We start from the raw sequence: 16,233 nt of genomic DNA on the forward strand, positions 1-16,233 counted from the left end.
GGGTTTATGGGTTTTGTTGGATCCAGGATATTGCCAATCATAGGGGAGGATATTGAATCCTTGAATGTCATTGTACTGATGGGATGGCAGGTGGATTAAACATTTAAAGCCCAATTTTAATTTTAAAGATGGTAACGTAGATGATTAGCTTGTTCTGAGGTAGTGTCAGAGACCTAAGCATGGTTAAACATGTTATTTATGGGCTTAACAAACAGAATTGTTGACTTTAAAATATTGTAACTTTTGGATTTATTTATAGGACACTTAGCTTTAGGGTATGTTCACACGTACAGGATCCTGCGCAGATTTGATGCGCAGGATTTGTAACTGGCAATTAGAAGCTGTGCTCAGTCATTTAGTTTACATTGAAATCTGCAGCAGAAAATCCTGTGCATTAAATCCTGTGCATCAAATCTGCGTACGTGTGAACCTACCCTTACCCCAGAGATGAGGTCGGGATTTAGGGGTTGCTTAAAAAATATTTTTTTATTTACTTGCTTTTTTGTTATGCTATATTGTTTATATTTTCCTATAATGTATATGAACATTTTGTTGCTGTCTATCCAGCAAACTCAAAATGGGTGGTGCTTTATATAAGTGTGGTATATGCCAACTTATTTTGTTTTCCCCCATTATGTTAAAGATACATTAGAATGTGTAAAAAAATGTGATCATAGTATTCAAATTAATAGGGACAAAATCCCTATTCTAATCCTTTATGTGGTGAGAATTGCCACATTATCATAGATATCGTGCCATGTTTCCCAAAATGTAAAATTGACAGCATGCCTTTTTTTCTTAAAAAGTTTGTCCTATCCCACTGTTTTGCTTTCTTGGCCACCTCTGCTCTGTTTTTGGCCTCTAAAAGTAGTAGGAAAATCTGGAAGCAGCTGAAGTGGGGAAGTTACGCAACTTGTGTAACACCTTTTGACATTAAAGGAAGTTGCACAAACTTAGTAACCTTGCAAGCAAATTTCGTAACTTCCCTGGTTTGGCTACTTTGGTTTTCCGACCCCCCCTAGCCCCTAGCTGCCGTAGACAGGCTGGAGGTGGCTGGCAAAATGAAACAATGAGATGGGACAACTCCTTTTAAGGCTTTCCATTGCTCTATTAATCAGTGAAATTACTTTCAGAACCATTTTGCTAATTAATTATTGAATACATTAACAACTGGGCTGGCTCCATCAACCGATGTCAGTGAGGTGTATGCCAGTGCAGATCCAGCGTAATATCAATATTTGCACCATCTCATGAGATCATGCTCTGTTCTGACAGCTTCCTGCACAGAGGGGATTGAAGAGCAGGGCATCCTAGGTGATCATGCTGCTAGAGCTGCTCTGGAAGTGTCAATGCTGATTGGACAGTGTCAGAAAATGCAGGCTCCTGTCCTTATGACACTGAGCAGTGGAGGCTGCCAGTTGTTCATTTATTTAACCCCTTAAGGACCCAGGACATCCTGTGACGTCCTGGCACCCTGGGCGCCGGACAGAGATCGGAACCGGATGCCTGCTGAAATCCTTCAGCAGACATCCAGGGCAAACGCCGAGGGGGGCCATGCAGGCCCCCCATGTCGGCGATCGTCACAAATCGCGAGGGAAATCGCCCCTGTGATCTGCGGCGATACCGGGCTGATCGGGTCTCTGGGACCCGACCGCCCGGTAATTTTGCATGATCCCGGTTGGACGGGAGGAAGACCGGAGGACGCGGCTGGGGACGGTGGAGTGCTGGGGCCCGGCCCCGGTACTTACCTCATCCCTGAAGACCCGGATCCCGACGGCGGTGGTGGCGACAGGTGAGTTGATCTTCGGCGGCGGCGCGGGACCTTTGCAGCAGTCCAAACCGCCGTAAAGCGATCTGGACTGCTCCATCTGGTCCCCTTACACTACAACTCCCAGCATGTCCAGACAGCCCTTGGCGTCTGGGCATGCTGGGAATTCCAGTTTTGCAACATCTGGAGGTCCACAATTTGGAGACCACTGTGCCCTTCCAGATGTTGCAAAACTACACATCCTCAGCATGCCCTTACTGTCCAGGCATACTGGGAGTTGTAGTTCTTTAACATCTGGCCCTTCAGATGTTGCAGAACTACAACTCCCAGCATGCCTGGACGGTTTTGGCATACTGGGAGTTGTAGTTTTGCAACATCTGGAAGGGCACACATTGGGAACCACTGTATTAGTGGTCTTCAAATTGTAGTCCTTCAGATGTTGCAAAACTACAACTACAAGCATGCTGGGAGTTGTAGTTCGGCAACATCTGGCTCTAAAGATGTTGCCTAGCTACTACTTCCAGCATGCCCGAGAATGTTTGGGAGTAGTGGATTTGCAGAAACTGGAGGCACACTGGTTGGGAAACATTGTCTGTTTCCTAACTCAATGTTTCCCAACCCGTGTGCCTCCAGCTGTTGCAAAACTATAACTACCAGCATGCACTGATAGACTGTGCATGCTGGGAGTTGTAGTTTTGCAACAGCTGGAGGTCCCTCCCTCCTCCCCTTTGAATGTACAGGGTACATTCACATGGGCAGGGGGCTTACAGTGATTGATCAGATTGCAAGTTTGCGATGCAGCAAATTTTGCGTGGCAGCTCAAACTCGCAGCGGGAAACTCGCTGTAATCCCCCGCCCGTGTGACTGTACCCTAAAAACACTACACTAACACAAAATAAAATAAAAAGTAAAAAACACAACATATACACATACCCCTACACAGCCTCCCTCCCAAATAAAAATTAAAAACGTCTGGTACGCCACTCCCAGTATTGCCGGACAGCCGTTGACTGTCCAAGCATGTTGGGAGTTTTGCAACAGCTGGAGGCACCCTGTTTGGGAATCACTGGCGTAGAATACCCCTATGTCCACCCCTATGCAAATCCCTAATTCAGGCCTCAAATGCGTATGGCGCTCTCTCACTTCGGAGCCCTGTCGTATTTCAAGGCAACAGCTTAGGGCCACATATGGGGTATCGCAGTACTCGGGAGAAATTGCCTAACAAATTTTGGGGGGTATTTTCTCCTTTCACCCCTTATGAAAAGGTGAAGTTGGGGTCTACACCAGCATGTTAGTGTAAAATAATAAATTTTTTACACTAACATACTGGTCTTGCCCTATACTTTTCATTTTGACAAGAGGTAAAAGGGAAAAAAGACCCCCAAAATTTGTAATGCAATTTCTCCCGACTACGGAGATACCCCATATGTCGGCGCAAAGTCCTCTGGGGGCGCACAACAAGGCCCAAAAGGGAGAGTGCACCATCTACATTTGAGGTGATTTGCACTGGAATTGCTGATTGTTACAACGGTTTTGACAAATGCAAAAAAAACTAAACCCCACATGTGACCCCATTTCGGAAACTACACCCCTCACAGAATGTAATGAGGGGTGCAGTGAGAATTTACCCCCCACTGGTGTCTGACAGATCTTTGGAACAGTGAGCTGTGCAAATAAAAAATTTAGTACAGCCCACTTTTCCAAAGATCTGACAGACGCAAGTGAGGTGTAAATGCTTACTGTACCCCTTGTTACGTTCCTCAAGGGGTCAAGTTTCCAAAACTGTATGCCATGTGGGGGTTATTTTGCTGTCCTGGCACCATAGGGGCTTCCTAAATGCGACATGCCCCCCGAGCAAAATTTGCTCTCAAAAAGCCAAATATGACTCCTTCTCTTCTGAGCATTGTAGTTCGCCCGTAGTGCACTTCAGGTCAACTTATGGGGTACCTCCATACTCAGAAGAGATGGGGTTACAAATTTTGGGGGTATTTTCTGCTATTAACCCTTGCAAAAATGTGAAATTTGGGGGAAACACACATTTTAGTGAAAACATTTTTCTCTTTTTTTATGTATGCAAAAGTTGTGAAACCCCTGTGGGGTATTAAGGCTCACTTTATTCCTTGTTACGTTCCTCAAGGGGTCTAGTTTCCAAAATGGTAGGCCATGTGTTTTTTTTTTTTTGCTGTCCTGGCACCATAGGGGCTTTCTAAATGCGACATGCCCCCGAGCAAAATTTGCTCTCAAAAAGCCCAATATGACTCCTTCTCTTCTGAGCATTGTAGTTTGCCTGTAGTGCACTTCAGGTCAACTTATGGGGTACCTCCATACTCAGAAGAGATGGGGTTACAAATTTTGGGGGGTATTTTTTGCTATTAACCCTTGCAAAAATGTGAAATTTGGGGGGAAACACACATTTTAGTTACTTTTTTTTTATTTATTTTTTTTATTTTACATATGCAAAAGTCGTGAAACACCTGTGGGGTATTAAGGCTCACTTAATTCCTTGTTACGTTCCTCAAGGGCTCTAATTTCCAAAATGGTATGCCATGTGGTTTTATTTCTGCTGTCCTGGCACCATAGGGGCTTCCTAAATGCAACATGCCCCCCAAAAACCATTTCAGTAAAACGTACTCTCCAAAATCCCTTTGTCGCTCCTTCCCTTCTGAGCCCTCTACTGCGCCCTCCGAACAATTTACATAGACATATGAGGTATGTGCTTACTTGAGAGAAATTGGGCTACAAATATAAGTATACATTTTCTCCTTTTACCCCTTGTAAAAATTTAAAAATTGGGTCTACAAGAACATGCAAGTGTAAAAAAATTAAGATTGTGAATTCTCTCCTTCACTTTGCTGCTATTCATGTGAAACACCTAAAGGGTTAAAACACTGACTGAATGTCATTTTGAATACTTTGGGGGGGGGGGTGCAGTTTTTATAATGGGGTAATTTGTGGGGTATTTCTAAGATGAAGACCCTTCAAATCCACTTCAAACCTGAACTGGTCACTGAAAAATTGTGAGTTTGAAAGTTTTGTAAAAAATTGGAAAATTGTGCTGAACTTTGAAGCCCTCTGATGTCTTCCAAAAGTAAAAACATGTCAATTTTATGATGCAAACATAAAGTCGACATATTGTATATGTGAATAAAAAATTTTTTGGGGGGAATATCCATTTTCCTTACAAGCAGAGAGCTTCAAAGTTAGAAAAATGCAAAACTTTCAAACTTTTCATCAAATTTTCGGATTTTTCACCAAGAAAGGATGCAAGTAACACCGAAAATTTACCACCAAAATAAAGTAGAATATGTCACGAAAAAACAATCTCGGAATCAGAATGATAACTAAAAGCATCCCAGAGTTATTAATGTTTAAGGTGACAGTGGTCAGATGTGCAAAAAATGGCCGGGTCCTAAGGTGTAAAATGGCTGGGTCCTTAAGGGGTTAATATTTATCCCTGCACTGTGGATGTCTATTCAATGTGCACAATTAAACACATGAACAGTAGAACTGGTTTTGTGTTATTAATTTAGTTTGAATGTGTTTGTCTGTAATTATGACAATTGTAATACATTTTATTACTAATTAATGCAGAAATCTGAATGATTTCAAAAGGTTCACTAACTTTATATTGCAACTGTATATGAAATAGCACCAAATATACTACCAAAACATGGTAAAGGAACAATGTTTGCTGGATATCAATGTAACATGTCACCCAAAAACCATAGCAGCAACACACATCATGAAAATATGTAGACTTTATTAACAATTATGTGTTAAAAAGCAATAAAGAGTAAACACAAAGCACAGGGCTGGATGGACAACAAGTGGAAAAGGCAAGATATAAGTATAGATCACAAGCATCAACATATAAGTAACATCGCATGTGAAAGACCTGGAATATAGGTGTGTAGTAAGTGATACCCTATTTAAAAAAATGCAGAGGACTAGAAAATATAATTACCAGTGCAGAGCCATATACCACAAGTGCTCACCCCAACGTACGTTTAGCGCCAGTGTGCTTCGTCAGAGGGCGTCAACCTGACTAAATGCACTGGCGCGAAACGTACGTTGGGGTGAGTGCTTGTGGTATATGGCTCTGCACTGGTAATTATATTTTCTAGTCCTCTGCATCTTTTTATATAGGGTATCACTTACTACACACCTATATTCCAGGTCTTTCACTTGTGATGTTACTTATATTTTGATGCTTGTGATCTATACTTATATCTTGCTATTACCACTTGATGTCCAGCCAGCCCTGTACTTTGTGTTTACTCTTTATTGCTTTTTAATGTTTTTTTAACACATAATTGTTAATAAAGTCTACATATTTTCATGATTTTGTGTGTTGCTTCTATGGTTTTTTGGTGACATGCTAAACTGTAAATGAAAGTAGCTGACTCGGGTAAATCTTTCTATCTTACTGGTCAATAACAACTTCTGACATACCAGAAGTTTTGATTGTTGAGGACCCGCTGGTGAGACCCCTACCTATTGATAAAACAAAGGGTGCATCTCTATTAGAGTAAATAAGAAGAATCCTGCACTCACCGCAAATCTAGAATTCAATATAAGAAAGCCGTCCTTGAGATCCGGAGGTTGCACGGGTAGGCTCAGAGGCTACAACCGGTAGTTTCGTGCAACAGGAGCACTTCATCCAGCCTCAGGTATTTTGTGCTTCTTATACTTTTACATGCACCACCGGACTCAAGTTCTTTTCATTTTGGAACATGATTGTGCAGGACTGGATTGTGCATCATAGTGGTAGTTGTTGCGTTGGGGTTATTTTTTGAACGATGCCTCCACCCATATTTTTCTTTTCTACTTGCTTATTTTGCATCTCTATTAGACTGTGCAGTGCTCTAACCGCGCTGCACAGCTTTTTTTTTCTGCTTGACTTTTCTCAAAAAGCTGAGCATGTATGCCATGACAGTCTTGTAAAGATGTATAGAGACTGTTGTGGTTTCCATTCTCCTTGTGCTCGGCTTTCTAAGGAAATTAAGGTCCACTGAGCTGAGCGATTCTTTCCCTTTGTTCTCGTGATTAGGGTCTTAGCAGCCGTACCCTCACTTATTACTACTTGTCAGAAGTTGGATGAAAGCTGAGATACAGAAGGCATCTACAGTGGGGCAAAAAAGTATTTAGTCAGCCACCAATTGTACAAGTTCTCTCACTTAAAAAGATGAGAGAGGCCTGTAATTATGAGAGACATAATGAGAAAAAAAAATCCATAAAATCTCATTGTCTGATTTTTAAAGAATTTATTTGCAAATTATGGTGGAAAATAAGTATTTGGTCAATAACAAAAGTTTATCTCAATACTTTGTTATATACCCTTTGTTGGCAAAGACAGGTCAAACGTTTTCTGTAAGTCTTCACAAGGTTTTCACACACTTGCTGGTATTTTGGCCCATTCCTCTATGCATATCTCCTCTAGAGCAGTGATGTTTTGGGGCTGTCACTGGGCAACACGGACTTTCAACTCCCTCCAAAGGTTTTCTATGGGGCTGAGATCTGGAGACTGGCTAGGCCACTACAGCATCCTTAAATGCTTCTTACGAAGCCACACCTTAATTGCCTGGGCGGTGTGTTTGAGGTCATTGTCGTGCTGAAAGACCAAGCGATGTTTCATCTTCAATGCCCTTGCTGATGGAAGGAGGTTTTCACTCAAAATGTCACGATACATGGCCCCATTCATTCTTTCCTTTACACGGATCAGTCGTCCTGGTCGCTTTGCAGAAAAACAGCCCCAAAGTTCGATGTTACCACCTCCATGCTTCACAGTAGTTATGGTGTTCTTTGGATTCAACTCAGCATTCTTTTTTCTCCAAACACGATGAGTTGAGTTTTTACCAAAAAGTTCTACTTTGGTTTCATCTGACCATATGGCATTCTCCCAATACTCTTCTGGATCATCCAAATGCTCTCTAGCAAACTTCAGACGGGCTCGGACATGTACTGGCTTAAGCAGGGGGACACGTCTGGCACTGCATGATTTGAGTTCCTGGCGGCGTAGTGTTTTACTGATGGTAGCCTTTGTTACTTTGTTCCCAGCTCTCTGCAGGTCATTTACTAGGTCCCCCCATGTGGTTCTGGAATTTTTGCTCACCGTTATAGTGATCATTTTGACAACACGGGGTGAGATCTTGTGTGGAGCCCCAGATCAAAGGAGATTATCAGTGGTCTTGTATGTCTTCCATTTTCTAATAATTGCTCCCACAGTTGATTTCTTCACACCAAGCTGCTTGCCTATTGTAGATTCAGGCTTCACAGCCTGGTGTAGGTGTACAAATTTGTTTCTCGTGTCTTTCAATAGCTCTTTGGTCTTGGCCATAGTGGAGTTTGGAGTGTGACTGTTTGAACTTGTTATCAGTATAAACGACGCCTGTCCACAACCTCAAACAGGGGCCATTAATATAGGTAACGAGTGGAGGACAAAGGAGACTCTTAAAGTTACAGGTCTGTGAGACCCAGAAATCTTGCTTGTTTGTAGGTGACCAAATACTTATTTTCCACCATAATTTGCAAATAAATTCTTAAAAAATCAGATAATGTGATTTTATGGATTTTTTTTCCCATTATGTCTCTCATAGTTAAGGTATAACTATGATGAAAATTACAGGCCTCTCTCATCTTTTTAAGTGGAAGAACAATTGGTGGCTGGCTAAATACTTTTTTACCCCACTGTATAGTATAGTGCAAGGAATGAGAGAAGTGTCCATTGAATGACACAGGTGAGGACACAAGACCTCCAGAAGAAAAAAAGATCAATTGCAGAGATAGGAACATAGTGCTGGGATTGAATCAGATTAAATGATGGAGTATGCTAGAATCTAATCCAGAAGACACCAAGTTCAAGAAACAACAGGTTCAAGTAACAGAGGTGTAAATAAGCACATGGATATATAGAGCTAGTCATTAGGATTCCAGGCATGGCTGTTTTTTTTTTTTAAATCTCCATAGTCCTTTTTTTTTTTTTTTAAATGCAAATGAAGCTTAAGTGACCAGCAGCCTTTACCAAGCGTTACTCCATAGCCAATGAATGGAGCACTGACCATTTGTGGTCCTCTGCTTTTATCACGGGAGACATTTATCCACTGTTCTAGTGATCGGTGGGAGTCCCAGTGGTTAGATCCCCACCAATTAGCTTGTTTTCCCCTACTTAATGGATAGGGGGAAACTTTAAATTACATATTTACAAAAAAGGCTTATAGCCAGGTAATACAATCCACACAGGTACTAAGGAAGGAGTCAGGCCATCTACAAAACATTGTATGTCTTCAGTCAATAAAATATGTGAATTTTACTATACTGGTTCAAATACAAAATCATAGAATGTTGCAGAATCTTGTATTACTTTTTTTTTTATTGCACTTACAGTATTTTTGGGAGTCCTCCCTCTCTCAAGTCAAAAGCATTTCTGTTTTGAGGACTCCTGAACACTTACTATTTGTCCAATAAAATAGATTCTGCAACATTCTTTTGTATCTGCATCACTGGACTAATATGGCTTCTCCAAACTACTGTACGATACTGGTGAAAATATTTGTCTGAAGAAGACAAAGTCCTAATAACCCAAGAAGAGGTGCGAACATGTGGATTCAACAGGTATTAGGGCCTCCTCTTAATTGTACAGTTTTCCTCAATAAACTAATCATGTTATTGCTTACATAAATATCATCATTGCATTCACATATAAAGTTTCATTCAATGCCAACACTCCTTCTTGGTGCGTTATCTATTCTTGGCAATGAATGTGGAACCACTAAATCTTTGCCTCTGGTAGAGTTAAAAGAGTACTCCAGGATACAAAAACTTAGCCCTAAGAATAGGGGATAAGTTTCAGATCACTGGGAGTACTCCAGGATACAAAAACTTACCCCTAAGCCTAAGAATAGGGAATAAGTTTCAGATCGCGGGGAGTTCGACCGCTGGACCTCCTCCCCAAACCCCCCTCCCCGTGATTTCCTGTACGGGGCTCCTACTCTCCACCTGAATGGGACGTACTCGACAACCACACAAAGCAGAGGCCGACACACCTGCTTAATGCAGCTCTATGGGACTTTTTGTGTCATGTGACTTTTTTTTTTTTATTATTGCATTGCACTCTTTCTTTTACTGAATAGCACCAAACAAATAGTTAATAAATACATTACAGAGATAAATCTTGAATGGTACAACCAAACATGCTATATGTCATAACTGCCAATCAGAGTAGGACACAGGTGGTATATAAGGTGATGTTGCCATAGTTACTTCCTCTTTCTTTATTAAAAATATATATTTTACCTAAAATAAATAATATAGGCGTTGGCACAGTAAATGAGGCAATAATGTGAAGTCTCTGTCTTGTAATAAAATTGGATATTTTCCTAGTCCTAATGACGGAAAATATGGATTTTATGAATGTGGAACCACTAAACCTTTGCCTCTGGTAGAGTTAAAGGATAGAGATGAGCGAAGTTATTCGATTCGTTATTCGCTGACTTTTCCTGCATAAATTAGTTCAGCTTTCAGGTGCTCCGGTGGGCTGGAAAAGGTGGATACAGTCCTAGGAGAGAGTCTCCAGCCCACCGGAGCACGTGAAAGCTGAACTAATTTATGCAGGCTAAAGTCAGCAACTGCTGAGCCGAGAAGTTTGTGATAAATCGAATCACTGTAACTTCGCTCATCTCTATTAAAGGAGATACAAAAATCTCACCCCCTATCCTAACCTATCCACCATGATCTCCTGTATGGGGCCCCAACTCTCCTCCTGAATGGGGCATGCTCAACCACCACACAAAGCAGAGGCTGCCACACCCCCTCAATGCCGCTCTATGGGAGAGCCGGGGTGCTGCACTCACCAATCTCAGGCTCTCCCATAGAGCTGCATTGAGAGGGCATGTCGGCTGCCGCTTTGTGCGGTGGTTGGCACGTGCCATTAAGAAAGAGAGCTTGGGCTTATACAGGAGATCTTATTAACCTACTTGCAGGCTTTCATCTGCCAGATCCCTTTCTTTGTACTTACCTCCAACCTACCATGTTCCAAAAATGAAGCACCCACTGTCAGCAAAGTACCTAAAAATAATTGGCCCTTCTCCATTGGTGGTGAGACAGCTGATAAACCAACATAGTAATGATTGCATTAGCATCTTATTGCTTACAACCCGCAGGAGATCACGAGGGGTCCCGATCTGCCCGACTGAGCTGCCGGGACTGCATTTTTCCTTTAGATGCGGTGATTAACTTTGATCACCGCATCTAAAAGGTTAATAACGGGCATCACTGTGATCGGTGATGTCCGGTATTAGCCACGGGTCCCTGCTATCGTTAGCCACCAGAACGACCTGCGTTATAGCACGGGAGTGGGTGCAGGGCGTACAGGTATGCCCTGCGTCCTTAAGAGGTTAAAGGGGTACTCCGGTGGAAAATAATTTATTTAAATGTTTACAAAACAGATTTGTAAATTATTAAAAAATCTTAATCCTTCCAGTACTTATTAGCTAATGTTTGCTACAGAGGGGGTTGAGTAGTTCTTTTGAGTCTGACCACAGTGCTCTCTGCTGACACCTCTGTCTATGTCAGGAACTGTCTGGAGCAGAATAGGTTTGCTATGAGGATTTTCTCCTACTCTGGGCAGTTCCTGACACGGACAGAGGTGTCAGCAGAGAGCACTGTTGTCAGACTGAAAAGAACACACACTGGTAGAAAGCAGCTGGCACTGCTGTCCCTTCCAAGCACACTTTCTCCCTTATTTCCCCTCCAGCATTAAGGTCCCGGCACAGTCACTCGCTGTTGCCGCGATGTCCGTGGTGCACAGCTCAATCAAAACAAAAGATGCAATATGGCTTGAAGCAGAAGAAACAAGCAGCAGTTCACCATTCTTGATAGCAAACAAGCTGATTGATTACAGCATACGTTGCATGCAAAGTGATGCAGATGCACACAAACGAGCAATGTCCTCAGCTGAGGGAGAGCACTAGCTACTCCGCTGGCTTCTCCGACCATACTCTACAGGTGACGTCACCTGAAGAGTATGGGCGGAGAAGCCAATGGAGTAGCTGGCGCTCTCCCTCAGCTGATGTAATTTGTTGGTTGCATATAAGAGAGTGTTTGTACGTAATTTGTGTGAGTCGAAGAAGCACTTTTCCTGCAAAACGGGCATTGTTTGTTTGTGTTAGTTTGCACGGTGAGCTGCTGTTGGATTCTTCTGCTTCAAGCCAGACTGAAAAGAACAACTCAACTTCCTCTGTATTATACAGCAGCTGATAAGTACTGGAAGGTTTAAGATTTTTTAAAGTAATTTACAAATCTGTATAACATTCTTTAGCTAGTTCATTTGAAAACATTTTTTTTTTCATCAGAGTACCCCTTTAAGGCTAAAATGGGCTGTGTCCTTAAGGGGTTAAAGGGTCTGGTCCACAGATCAAAAATTCTTATTTCTCATGAGTTTCTGTTGTAAATATGATATTTATCCAATTACTTTATGAGTTATCCTTCCCCCAATGTAAGGGTTCCCTGAATTTAAACTCTTTCTGGCTGCAAATATCTGTTCTGGGATGAGCTTTCAAGTAGCGGTGACATGATCACAACAACACTCCTACATACTTAGAGTCCTGCCCCTGCACGAGGACATAGGGTCAACTTGAAAGACTTTGACTGTTCCTGTCTTTCACCTTTACTTGAGACCAGGTCAGGTTCACGTTAACAGAACAGATTTTTTTGGTGCAGGCTCCTTTGCCAAGAGCCTCTTGGTCTGCCTCCTCTGTGCTGTCCTTATGGATTTAAATCAAGTTCCTGTCTGCAAATCTCATCTGCGCCCTTTTGCAGGGTGTGTCTGATCTGTCTCCATTTGCACTTACAAATCCCTAATTTTATTGGTGTCAGCATTTGAAACCCAGTTTGGCAGGTCACCAGGCTCGTTTGATGTAGTGCATGCAGCAGTAGATGAAGACAGCTTTTGCGTGTTTTCTGCTGATATGTACCATGTCTTCCTCTTGTAGATCAAGACCAATTTTTATTTGAAGCTTTGTATTTTGGTATGGTTGCTGAGTTAATTCTAGTGCCAAATGTTTCGAAGAGCTCCCTTGCCTTTCTGATTTTGATAGATATATCAATCTTGGTGCCACCATCTTTGGCAATTTGGCTTCCAAGATACTGATAACTTTTGTTTGACCTGGTACAATAAAGCTGGAGGGGTTGTCCACATAGATTTTCCTTGATTTAGTTTTAGCGACGACGTTGACGATTAGACCTACTTCTGTGGAGCAGCTGGCCAGGTCATCGAGCTCATTCTGCATGTCAGCAAAGCATTGTGTGAATAAAACAAGGTCATCAGCTAGATTGAGGTTATTGAGATGCTTCATTCTGATAGGATGCCAAAGCAGCCCCCTGTTGAGTTCGCAATCAATTGTTCCGGCTATAGCCTCATCAAAGACAATGAGAAAAAGTAGTGGTGATAATATACATCCTTGTCTCAAATGAAGACTACCCAGATAGGGTACGGTAAGGCTCCTTTATGTATAACTCTGCATATGAACTCTTCATACTGTGCTTCGATGAGATGAATGATCTTCTAGGAGTCTAAGGATCACCTTACATATGGCCTTGAGATATATATATATATATATATATATATATATATATATATCTATATAGCAACAGAAGAATGCAGCAGCACACTGCCAGCACAAGGATATAGGTGAAACATGAACATGCAGATAAAACATGGAGAGCTATACAGCTATGGTGTAATAGATGCAAATGTGAAACTATGAAATAGTGAGGCACTTAGCTCGCAGATTTGTCTCCGCCAGCGGTCAAATAGCTTGGACCGTCCCACCGCGATAAGGTGGCCTCATTGGGACGGACCCTACACTGTGAATATGCCTCTGTGTGAACAGTTCAGTAAGCATGGCAGGATCTGGAACATCCAAGACACCTTATATACACACCTGATAGAGATGGGTGGGGTGCAAGGCCAGCATGGAGGTAGCCACTCCCCCGTATGTGCAATACAGACAAAGAATAAGTCAGCCAGCACTTTAGTTGATACCAAACTATTATATGGACCTGGCCTGCAGGTGCACGCTACTAGGCTTGATATACAACAACAGAAGAATGCAGCAGCACACTGCCAGCACAAGGATATAGGTGAAACATGAACATGCACATAAAACATGGAGCGCTATATAGCTATGGTGTTATAGATGCAAATGTGAAACTATGAGATAGTGAGGCACTTAGCTCGCAAATTTGTCTCCGCTGGTGGTCAAATAGCTTGGACCGTCCCACCGCGATAAGGTGGCCTCATTGGGACGGACCCTACACTGTGAATATGCCTCTGTGTGAACAGTTCAGTAAGCATGGCATATATATAGAAGCCTAATGCCACACTAGTTTTTGCAGTTAGGTCCCCTTTCTTTGGAACTTTCACTGAGATGGCCTGCAGCTTATTGGCCAGAAAAGATGTGGTGTTCCAGATACTTTAAAGAGTCAATGGAGCATCTCTGCTAATAATTATGTATCCAAAACAGAAAAAAGAAAAAAAGAAAAAAAAACAAGCTAGCAACTATAAGGGATGTACACCAAAAAGTCTATACATATTAAATTATATTCCTTTATTAGTAAATCTTGACATACAGGGGACAAGAGTACTCAAACATTTAAAATCAATTAAAACACACACATCATGTTCAGGCGGAGGGATGTGACCCTACAACGCCCTACCCCGTACTTGGAAAAATATACCAGCAAATAGATACATGCAAACCCGGATGAAAAAATTACAGATGAATGTAAAATCATATAACATCCAAATCCCACAATGCAAAAATAATAACAAGAGAATAACAACCTGTACTTGTATATATGAATGTCCTAAACTATCCAATCTATACAAATCAAGGTATCACTAGAGGACACACATATCAAAAATAACTGCTGGTGCAGTATATGATAATAGATAGCTAACGCTAATAAATCCACCAAAGCATATATAGCACAAAAGAAATATACCAAAGTGCAAGGTTACAAGCCTGTAAAAAGTGCATGTGCTGTAAAGCTGCCTGTGGGACCCGCAATGTGTCAGTATGGAAACCGGGATCGCAAGTATCTAAGTACAGGAGAAGCTAACCAAATAATTATGTATCAGCGCTGAGCATCATTGCAGAAATTTGATCAATCCCTGGTGCTTTGTGTCATGACCGACGGGATGGACAGGGAGAGTGAGCCTTAAGCTGTCACAAGAAACACTCTCTCTGCCTTCTTCCCCATCCGGCCTAAATGGCAAATTGACAACCACGGTGTCGTTCCCTACCTGTGATAAAGTGAAATGGGTGTAAAAACAAATAATACTGTACATAGGCAGTCACACAACCAGATAAACCAGACAGGATATAAATATACAAACAGGGCAGGATATAGCGTACTAACATACAGTTCAGAAACCGGAATCAAGATTAACGGCAGATATAAAAAAAGAACAAGACTAGATATGGAATAAGTATATAGCAAAAACCAGGAGATGCAGGGGATAAACAGATGAACTGAAAGTCAAACACTAAACAGGTCAGGAAACATAGAACACTGTTCACTCTGGACACAGAACAAAGAACAAACTAGACTCCCCACTCCAAACATGGCGGGACATCAATACAAACACCAAATAGACTCCTAGCCAGTGGGCATACTCCACCATGCGACCAGGATGCTGGCCTAGAAGGAAACAGAAATATAATTCACAGAACACTAGACTGACATTACACTTGGTTGGACTTTATGCTCTTCATGCTATTGATTTTACAATGGTGCTTCAGAATTGACACAGTTATTGTGCTATATCCTTGGCTGGTCATACTAGGTGGTACTAGGTGGTGAGACTTGCAAAAGTTGCTCGAAATGGTCAAACCCTGCGTTTAAGCTTGTCAGTAGGATCAGTAAGCAACTCACCATATCTGTTTTTAATGGACATTTTCACATTTGTCTTGGCACCACTTAGACAACGTAAGAGTGATCAAATTCACCATTGGTTGCAATTTTCTCACCTTCTTTGGCTAGAGCATTCATCCAGATCCCATTTTGCAGTCTTTTCCAGTTCTACGTGGCCCTTTGACTGGCTTTCTGCTAGGTCACTTTAGTTCTTGTGTGCACATTGTCCGCTTTTGCCCAAAGACACATGTCTGTGGTAAGCTGGGCATTGTATTGCAATTATAAAAAAAACTATTTAAACAAAAATAGTATACATTTTTCACAGCATGAAAGCTACAGTGGTTGTGTTAGACACAAAACAATCCATAAAAAGGCAGGACACTGCAAATGCGCAGTAGAGAATAAGAGAGACAGCATATGGCCTGGCAAAGCGCACCCACAAAAGAAGGGTGGTCACTGAGAGAGTCTATGGTCAACATCTAGCTATGTGTCAATATAGAAGAAGAAGGTGCCCTGGTCACATTCAAGAGTAACAGAAAAAGGCAAGAAGA

This window comes from Hyla sarda, chromosome 7, assembly GCF_029499605.1.
Source record: "Hyla sarda isolate aHylSar1 chromosome 7, aHylSar1.hap1, whole genome shotgun sequence".
Lineage (NCBI taxonomy): Eukaryota > Metazoa > Chordata > Amphibia > Anura > Hylidae > Hyla > Hyla sarda.